General features: G+C 43.0%; 1 pseudogene; it reads left to right on the top strand.

Annotated features, from left to right (window-relative positions):
• Positions 1–4024: 4024 nt before the first annotated feature.
• Positions 4025–5401, top strand: LOC110324694 (annotated as a pseudogene).
• The last annotated feature ends 4814 nt before the right edge of the window (positions 5402–10215 follow it).

Raw genomic sequence — 10215 nt, 5'->3', positions numbered from 1 at the left:
GTGATGCTCATTTTGATCAATACATTCAGTTTTACACCCTCTCTCGTGTGGACTGTCTGTCACTCATCCGCCGAATCCTCGCTCACCTGCAACCAAGAGACCCNNTCCCCACAGATCGGGGACCCAAAGTGAGGTCCAGTCTGTGGCACAAGTCTACTGAGCGACTGAGCAGACAAGACATTAGAGTGAGCCAGGAGTCATCAGGGCCACTGGTCCTGGCTGAGCCATCAGCCCTTTCATATCAGCCTTAGGATTCCTTCTCCTGTAGCCACTCTTCAGACTGTGGGGAGGGAGTGTGGCCTTTGCTCTGTGTGTGCGTGCCTGCATGTGTTGTGAATTCCTTCTCTCTCTCCATTCTCACTCTTCACCTGCTCAGTTCTTATAGTTGCTAGACATGTTTTCATGCCCACATTTCCTCCTTATTCCTTTAAAGTTTTGCCCTTCTCTGCATTCCGAACTTAGATGTCTGAGCCTCCTGAGCCTGGACAATTTCATCAGAATTGGACTTTTCCCCTCCCAGTCCTGCTGTTGTGACTTAAGATGACAACTGCTCTGACCGAACCTCCAGCTCTTAACTGGTGGAGCAAATCTCCATTCCCCATTCCTTATTTCATTCTTGCTTTTCAGCAATGGGACTTTATAGAGATCTGAGTTTCTGAGCATTCCCGCTTTCTTTGAAGGGCTTTGGCTAATGATCCCTATTCCCATGCGTTTATGGGGCTGATAGTTGGATATGTGCTTGATTGAGATTGTTTTTTACTCCATTAAAACCATCAGTGGATAGAAGTATGCTTCTCTACTTTGAAAGCTTTGATAAAACAAGTCCTCTTGTCCCACAGGAGCTAGAGACAATATTTCTCTTGTATGTCTTTGTGGTGTGTATTTTCATGTACATGTAAGTGCACAAGTATGCGCACGTGTGTGTGTGTGTGTGTGTGTGTGTGTGTGTGTGTGTGTAGGTCCAAGGACAATGTTAAGTGTTGCTCTTCAGGTACTGTCTACTGTTATTGTTTCACTTTGTTATAATTTTCTTTCGAGACAGTCTTTCTCACTGGTCTAGACTTGCCAAGTAAGCAAGGCTTGCTGGCTTGTGAGTCTCAAGTACCGACCTGTTTTCCCCTCCTTCACACTGGTATAACAAACATGTAGCATAATGCCCAGCTTTTAAAAACATGCATCCTGAGGATTGAACTCATGTCCCCATGCTTGTAAGGTAAGCAGTTTATTGACTGAGCTATTTCCCAAGTCAAAATGTTAATATTTTTCTATATTGTGTGAGTATAGAGGAATGGTGATTCTATAGGGGACTCATGAGGTTGCTTGTCTGTTCCTGCTTTCCTGCTAGTGAAAGTCCAGGATTTGGCTCGTTGATCAGCTTTGCTGTAGTGAAGGAGTCATTCTAAGCAGCTGGCCCTTTATGCAGACATAACAGGTCTTAGGAGTGGTTTGTATGGTATCCGTTTCCTTGGATCTATTCCACAATACCTAGGTTTTATGCAACAAATACCATTTAGATTGTTTTAGAATTATGAATATATAAAAGGTAAGTATAAATTTGTTTAAAATCAATGTCCATCAAGTTGAAATCCTAGAAAAAAAGGATTCCCACTTTTGAAGTACTACAGGGCCTCACTAAAATTGGACCACAGATTCCCTAACATGTCAGAGCAAGGGCTTGTTGACCAAGAATCCCAATGCAATGAATCTTGTGGCAAGCTTCCCATATCTTGCAGCTGCAATTTAAGGATTGGATGGCAGATTAAAGGAAGGCCTACCACTCAGACCCCAACGATGCTTATTATCAGTGTAGGCCACTAACAAGAATCTGCTGTGTTAATGTGACCTTTTAAACCCTTAAGCTGTGGGGCAGTGGGCTGTGCACAGACAGTCTGGTCTCCAGTTGAGCAAAGATCTAGAACCGGGGCGGACCAGATGGGTGGTGATTTCCACTTACACGAGGCAGAAGGTGTTTGATCATGTTTCCTGGACCCCTGGTTCCTGTCGAAGTTTCCACCCCCACAGCCCCTGCAGGAGAGGTGTATGACTATCAGACAATTTCCCAAACTCCTGGCATTCTGGCTAGACTCCACCCCCACAGTTACCAGGTATGCTTCTCCCGTAGTTACCTGGCAACCGCAAGATAGCCCAGCCCACTATAAAAGGGGCTGCTTGGCTCCTCCTTGGTCTTTTTAAGCTCTCACCTTTCTTATTCTCTAGTCCTCCTTCTCTCCCTCCTTTCCCCCTTCTCTCCATGTGGCCATGGCTTGTCTCCCTCTTTCTACTTTCTCTCTTTCTCCCTACCTTTCTACAATAAAGCTCTAAAACCATAGACTGTCTCTGCTTATCAAGGCCCACTGCACTTGCATGATGGAATAGGCTTTCCTCTAATGAGCCGTGTCTAACCTCCCGCCGGAAGGCCTTCCTGAGCTCCAGCCACAGACCAGACCAAGGACTCTTGCCCACGTAGGAACCACCCAGCACCACCCCCTCTGTCCTCTCCTCCCTTTGGCCTTGGGGCTGACCGAGCTGTCCCCGGTGCCCCCATTCTTTTCTCAGCTCTTCCCAGGTGTCCAGAGGTGTCTGGGATGCTGAGAATGAGAACCTTGTAACTGCCCCTTGTCCACCACCCACCGAGCTGGGGGTTCAGTGGCTTCCCATAGCCAGACACCCACCCGAAGCCATGTGGAAAGCATGCGGCAGTCTTCTGCATCTGCCCACCCAGAGCACTGGAACTCTGGTGGGATGTGGGTTTTCTCCCATTCCCTTTATTCCTCCATGCCCAATGCCCAACATTAAGCCCCATACATCACTGGAGGTCTGTGTGTCTTCCGGAGTCAGATGTCTGGTTCTGTGGAATGACTGGGATGTGGTAGAGCAAGGGATGACGACTTACCTGACTCTGAATCCACGACCTCTTCCCACTGTACCTTGTTTGATTTCTTAAAGACCAAATGACTAGAAATGGGAACTCAGAAGGAATGGCAGTAGGAAATGAGTCTTGCTGGGGTGGAATGCTTAGGGGACACATAGAGGAAATTGATTTTGCATGATGAGTTGTAGCATGACTATAGATGGCCTTGGATTCCAAACTAAATAATTGGGATTTTATTGGAATTACCATTCTGGAAGATTAATTTGGCAGTAGTGGATAAACAATTTTGGCATAAGGAGACATGGGGCAAATGAAAGGGCCAACTAATTAAGCTCCTTGGTCTGAATAAATACAGGAAGAACAAACAGGGATTCAAAATCCAAATTATGGAAATGAATCTGAGAGTCACTGCAGGTCTTAGTGGACAATAATGGCTATGTGTGGTTTGAACAAGCAGCCATGAGACTGCCCGATGCCAGCATTAATGATAGTAGGAGTGTAAAAGTACCAAACAGTGGCAGGCTTCTGGAGAACACTGTTCTGACTTTGTGTTCACACCAGCCTGAACGTGTGCCAGTACACATTTGTGTAACTAGACGCGTCATCATTGCTTCTTGTGAAATGTTTACTGGCACCGTATGCATAGAAAGCCATTGCTAAACGGTAGCTGCTTTTGCTATCGCCAATCTAAGGGCTTCCAAAGAGGTTTTTCTATGCTTATAATAAAGGCTAGCACATTCAACTTGGGGTAAAAGTAGTCATTGTAACAACTCAGAACAAAGACGCATCCTGCTTTTAGATGTTTAAGATTAAGTTATCACAAAATTGTGACTTTCCACGGCCTTTAAAGTGCTTTATTTTAGACACTGTTTTGAAAGCTACATTGCCCACTATGACAAAAGACACTACATAGGCATGGATGGGTTTTGTCAGTCTTAAGTTTCACAAAATGAAATGTGCTTATCAAACGTTCATATTATGTGATAGTCTTTAGCAAATTTGGGAAAGATGACGTCTGACATCATTATAGGACTATAGAAGTCTGATGTCACTTTTACAGGAGCTTTAGCTCTTAGCTAACATGTAATTCCATAACGGTATGTTCTGGAAGACAAATGAAGCTGAAGAATAGAATAGATGATGGGGAACAGTATGGCGGATGGCGAGGAGCTGGAGAAGAAAAGAAGGAGAATAGAGGAGCTGCTGGCTGAGAAAATGGCTGTTGATGGTGGGTGTGGGGACACTGGAGACTGAGAAGGTCACTGGAACCATGTAAAGAAGTTCCTCGAGCTGTTGGGACCCTTCACACACCCCGATTTTGAGCCAAGCACTGAATCACTCCAGTTCTTGTTAGATACATGTAATGTTCTAGTCATTGGAGCTGGTGGCTTAGGATGTGAGCTTCTGAAAAATCTGGCATTATCTGGTTTTAGACAGATTCACGTTATAGACATGGACACTATAGATGTTTCCAATTTAAATAGACAGTTTTTTTATTTAGGCCTAAAGATGTTGGAAGACCCAAGGCTGAAGTTACTGCAGAATTCCTAAATGACAGAGTTCCTAACTGCAATGTGGCCCCACATTTCAACAAGATTCAAGATTTTAACGACACTTTCTACCACAATTTCATATCATTGTATGTGGCCTGGACACGATCATAGCGAGAAGTTGGATCAATGGAATGCTGATATCTCTTCTAAATTATGAAGATGGTGTGTTGGATCCAAGCTCCATTGTACCTTTGATAGATGGGGGGACAGAAGGCTTTAAAGGAAATGCCTGAGTGATTTTGCCTGGAATGACCACTTGTATTGAGTGTACTCTGGAACTTTACCCACCACAGGTGAATTTCCCCATGTGTACCATTGCATCTATGCCCAGGCTCCCAGAACACTGTATCGAGTATGTGAGGATGTTGCAGTGGCCTAAAGCGCAGCCTTTTGGAGATGGGGTTCCATTAGATGGAGATGACCCTGAACATATTCAGTGGATTTTCCAAAAGTCCATAGAGAGAGCATCACAATATAATATTAGAGGCGTTTACCTGCAGACTCACTCAAGGGGTAGTAAAACGAATCATTCCTGCAGTAGCTTCTACAAATGCAGTCACTGCAGCTGTGTGTGCCACTGAGGTTTTCAAGATAAGTGCATACATAATTACTTGGTATTCAATGATGTAGATGGACTGTACACTTACACATTTGAAGCAGAGAGAAAGGAAAACTGTCCTGCATGTAGCCAACTTCCTCAAAACCTTCAGTTTTCCCCATCAGCTAAACTACAGGAGGTCTTAGACTATCTAACCAATAGTGCTTCTCTGAAAATGAAGTCTCCAGTTATCACAGCCACATTAGAGGGGAAAAACAGGACACTTTACTTACAGTCAGTAACGTCTATTGAGGAACGAACAAGGCCCAATCTTTCCAAAACATTAAAAGAAATGGGACTAGTTGATGGACAAGAACTGGCTGTTGCTGATGTCACTACACCACAGACTGTCTACTATTCAAACTTCATTTTACTTAAGGAAAATAAATCTGTACATAATAGAAAATCCATAGAAATAATATACTTTATAAATGGTATGGAATTGAAGAGCCTGGAAGATGAGGCAGAGGGGAACATCCAAGAAAGGAAATTTAATTGGTGTCACTTCTAGCATTAGTGTGGCTAGAATTCGACTTTTATATATAATCATACATATAAAAAGATGACTGACTCTTTTTTAACTTTATAAGTTTCTCTTGAAGACTGAACTTTGGGGTTGGGCTAGTAAGCATTTTCATTTTATTACTATGGAAAGCTATGCCTCCAGGAGAGATTATGAACAAGTGTGTTGCTTCTTTAAAGCAGGACAAACACTGTCTTTTGTGTGAGTTTGTTGTGGTCAAAGAGCATATTCCTCAGCGTGCATTTGAATATCCACATGTATAGAAATGTATCCCTGAATGGAAATGAGGAATTATGTCTTAAGAACATTAAATATTCACAACCTGACATCTAGAGTATATCAAACATAGGCAGTTTCTTCATTATTACTCGTATAATTGTGACTGTCCATGTGTGTATTAATTATTTCAGAATTTAACTTGTCCATGATAATTTGTAAACAGTATTAGAGATTCATACCTGTGCATGAAAATACAAAATATTTTCATGTATTTGTTTGCAATGCCACAGAGACCAGTATGCACAAATTTAAACCAAGACATGGCTATTCAAGGAAAATTAATGTTTAAACAGTTATCATTGATGCTTTTGCACTATTTATTAATAAAATTGCACATTGTCTACTTTTTATTGAAAAAAAAAGAATAGAATAGACATGCTGGAAGGGTGGCTCAGTGGTCAAGAGCACTGGCTGCTCTTACAGAGGGCACAATTTCTATTCCTAGCACCCATGTGATGGCTTATAACTGTCTGTAATTCCAGTTCCAGGGGGTCTCACACCTTCTGGCTTCTGGGGGGCACTAGGTATGCAAGTGGTGCACAAACATACATGCAGACAAAATACCCATATACATTAAAACAAACAAAGATTAGAAAGAAGAGACTCAACATAGTTCTTCAAGGTATGATCTTCACTCCAATTCAGCAAGAGGACCCTGGTCTTGTCTCTGAAATTATACAAAAACACATTTTCAAAATGGTGTATGTGTGTTGTTCATTAAAATATAGATCATTAATATTAAAACACACATGGCCATGTCTTTTTAACCCTCTTTGACCATATATTTTTGTTTTGAGGCGGGATCTTATGTAGGGTTAGCCTCAAACCTGTGTAGCTGAGAATGAACTCTTGATCCTCCTGTCTCTCTTGCCCAAGTGCTGAGATTACAGATGTGAGGACCATGCCTGGCTCTGAGATACATTTTATTCACTGAGATTCTGACAGAAGCTATGAGTCAGCAGATGTGCCAAGGGGCAGCTATTTATAAAAACAGGTGTTCTCTGTTGCCGACCAGGAAGAACCTGTATACTTGGCTGTCAGCTGTGCAGGCGGCAAAGCCAGTTTTGTGATGTCAAAAGCTTGCTTTGTGTGCTTGCCCAGGTGGGCTCATCTTTCCACAGATGACCTCTAGAGGTTTCATCCTGTGACTATTACCCTAGACTTCTCAGCTGGGGATGCCAAGTAAGTACAAAAGTGGCTGGCTTTACTCTAGGTAACTAAATAAATTAGGGAGCCAATAAGGTACCAAACCAAAGAAAGAAGACATGACGTACATTATTTAAATATAAGCAGAAAACTTTCTATTTGGAGTGTTTATTTCCTTATGAAAAACAATAAAAGCTAATAACACGGGTGACTTCACACACAAATGACCAACGTGTAAGAATATTCTCTTCCTGTAGATAAAGGTCATTTGCATACAGTAAGTTTGCCTCTCCCTCTAGTGAACTCTTACTGAAGTCAACTGCCCTACTTTCTTGTCCTGGTAACTGTGTCCTACCTGGCAGCACAATTGCAGAGAGCTCAGACAGAAAGCAGTGCCAGATTCCCTGCTGTGTGCACTGAAAAGGTCCCAGCCTTCCAGAAGAGTCAAGGGTATTGAATTCCCGGCTCTGGAAACCACGCTATGGCTGAGGTTGGTTTTAACATGTTCTTGGCTGTGAGGGAGTAAGAGGATGCCATTACACCATCCTGGATTCCACAAGCAGGAAGTGTGGGCGCAATGGCAACTTGATCTTCCGTTCTGACAGGAAAGTGACAGTTGCCTTTACTTATTTAACTCCCATTTTGGGTCAACCTGGGTTGTTCTCTGCCCAGATTTGACCCCAAGTCATTATTTCTTGTTTGATTGGAAATATTCTATAACTTCTTACACATTTGGCTTTGATTTTTGTCTGTCTATGGATTCTGATGTAAAATAAGTATTTCTTTTTTGCATGAGAATATAATTACACAACATGAATTAAATTAGGGTGGGGCTTAGGTAAGGTGTATGAAGTCTGGTGGGATAATTACATTTGTTTACAGAGTTGTAACAAAAGATAATGTAGTTTAATCATATCACTGGATCTTCATAGTTTAATGAGTGCGTCTAACACAGATGCACTGGATTTAGGACATGCTCTGAAGCAGCAGTTTTCTTTCACGGGTTAAACATTTACCCACTACATTCTTTTAATCTTTACTCATTGGTAGCAGTGGTAGGTAAGACATTTTCGAATTCTTGCTTGAACAGTACAGATGCCTTCTTTTCTTAGGATAAAGAAAACCTCCATTCACCTTCTTAGATGGTGATTCTACAGCAATCCTCAGCTTCCAGCCTTTCACACTGAATACAGAATTGTAAAGGCCTGTGACAGGACTGAAGGCTGTACTCTTCTTGAACCTTAAATGCAATAATCATTTATCATCTTTGATAGGTTTTCTTACAAATAGAGAGAAAACAGACCTTAGATTAGATTGATAAGAAAAGCAGAGATAGAGAATGACCACGTTAAGAACAATTTTAAGAGCCCAGTTCACAGTGTCACATGGCCTTTAGCAGAAGGGAATTTGGACCTGTGGGAGATGTTCCAGCTTAAGGCATTTGAGAGGGAAGTGGATTTCCTAAGGCCATCACACTGGACTGTCTTGAGATTTAAAATAGAGCAGTATGCTTGATCTTGAAGGACAGGGAATACAATGGTGAGGGGTTCTGGTGTACAAACTAGAGGACCTGAGTGTGATGACTGTTAAGTTGACTTGGGTTTCAACTTGACAGCTGAGTGACCTTGAGAAAAGCAATTATTTACTTCTCCTTTAAAATCAATTTACTTATTAGCATGTGTGTGCACACAGGTGCACATGTCCCGTGGCATGCCTGTGGAAGTCAGAAGACAACTTTTGGGAATCAGTTCACCCCTGCCATGATCCATCTGGCTGGTTTACTCTTTCTAAGGAGCAGTTACTTCATTTAATAAGTTGAAGCCCCTGAGGGCCAGCAGAAAGAATGGAAACAGGCAACCTCGGGAGGTAGGAGGTTGGGAGGACCCTGCAGAAAGTACCAGAGACCTGGGAGGTGAGAGACTCTCAGGACTCAAAGGGAGGAGCCTTAGATGAAATGTCCTATAGTGGGGAGAGGGAACTTGTAGAGCCCACCTCCAGCAGAAAGACAGGCATCAAGTGAGGGATAGGGTTGTTATCCCACAGTCAAACCTCTGACCCACAATTGTTCCTGTCTGAAAGAACTGCAGGGATAGAGATGGAGAAGAGACTGAGGAAGAGAAGGTTCAGAGACAGGTCTAAAATGGGATCCAGCTTAAGGGAAGGCCCCAAGGCCTGGCACTATTACTAAGACTATGAAGCACTCACAAAAAGGGACCTATTATGACTTTCCTCCAAAAGACCCAACAAGAAGCTGAAAGAGATTTAGATATTTGCACCCAACCAGTGGACAGAAGCTGCTGGCCCCTGTGGTTGAATTAAGGAAAAGGTGGAAGAAGCTGGGGAGGAAAGTGACCCTGTAGGAGGACCAGCAGTCTCAATTAACCTGGACCCCCGAGATCTCTCAGATACTAGATCACCATCCAGGCAGCATCCACCAGCTGATATGAGGCCCCCAACACACATACAGTAGAGGACTTCCAGGTCTGGGTTCAGTCAGAAGATGATGCACCTAACCCTCAAGAGACTGGAGGCCCCAGGGAGTTTAGAGGTCTGGTGGAGTGGGGTGGGGGTGTGGGGGTGGGGAATCCTCGTGGAGATGGGGGCAGGGCAAGGAAGAGGTATGGGATGTGGAACAGTTGGGGGGTGGACCAGGAGGGGAATAAAATCTGGAGTGGAAAAAAAAAAGGAAAGAAAAAAAGAATAAAAAAGAATAAAATAACAACAAAAAACAAGTTGAAGCAAAAGGCTACAAGGAGTAAATGAGACGACATGTTGTGATTTATAAGTGAAGAAAGGACAGAGTAGAATCTAAGGGAGGAAAAGATGGAATTTATAATTAATGTTTCGTATGAGCAACCATAAGGAAATATCCTCCCCACCCCCACATACTGCCGTCAGGGACATTGATTCCAAAGCTCCGGTAAGTATGTATTAGCACGCCTTCCTACAGGGCCACACCCTAAGCTCATGGAAAAGGATCATTTAGGAAAGGGAGAGTAGGGAGGAGTTTTCCTAAAAATATCTAGATATTAAGCTGAGCTAGCACAGTAAGACACACAGTAAGGTTCTGGAGAGGTCTGCATACAAGACAAGTCCCTGGAGCTCCGTGGTTGTGGCTCGCACCCTCAGAGCCACTGTCTTCTGCATCTCCACTGAAACCTACCTAGTGACTGCCAACAGCACCCGATGTAATGGCCACATAGGCAAAGCTGGTCTTCTCAGATTTCTCTTTGTTCTCTCTCTG

Source organism: Mus pahari, chromosome 7 (genome assembly GCF_900095145.1).
Source record: "Mus pahari chromosome 7, PAHARI_EIJ_v1.1, whole genome shotgun sequence".
In the NCBI taxonomy this organism is placed as follows: Eukaryota; Metazoa; Chordata; class Mammalia; order Rodentia; family Muridae; genus Mus; species Mus pahari.
Note: the sequence above shows the minus strand (reverse complement) of the source record. Positions and strands in the feature narration are given on the sequence as shown.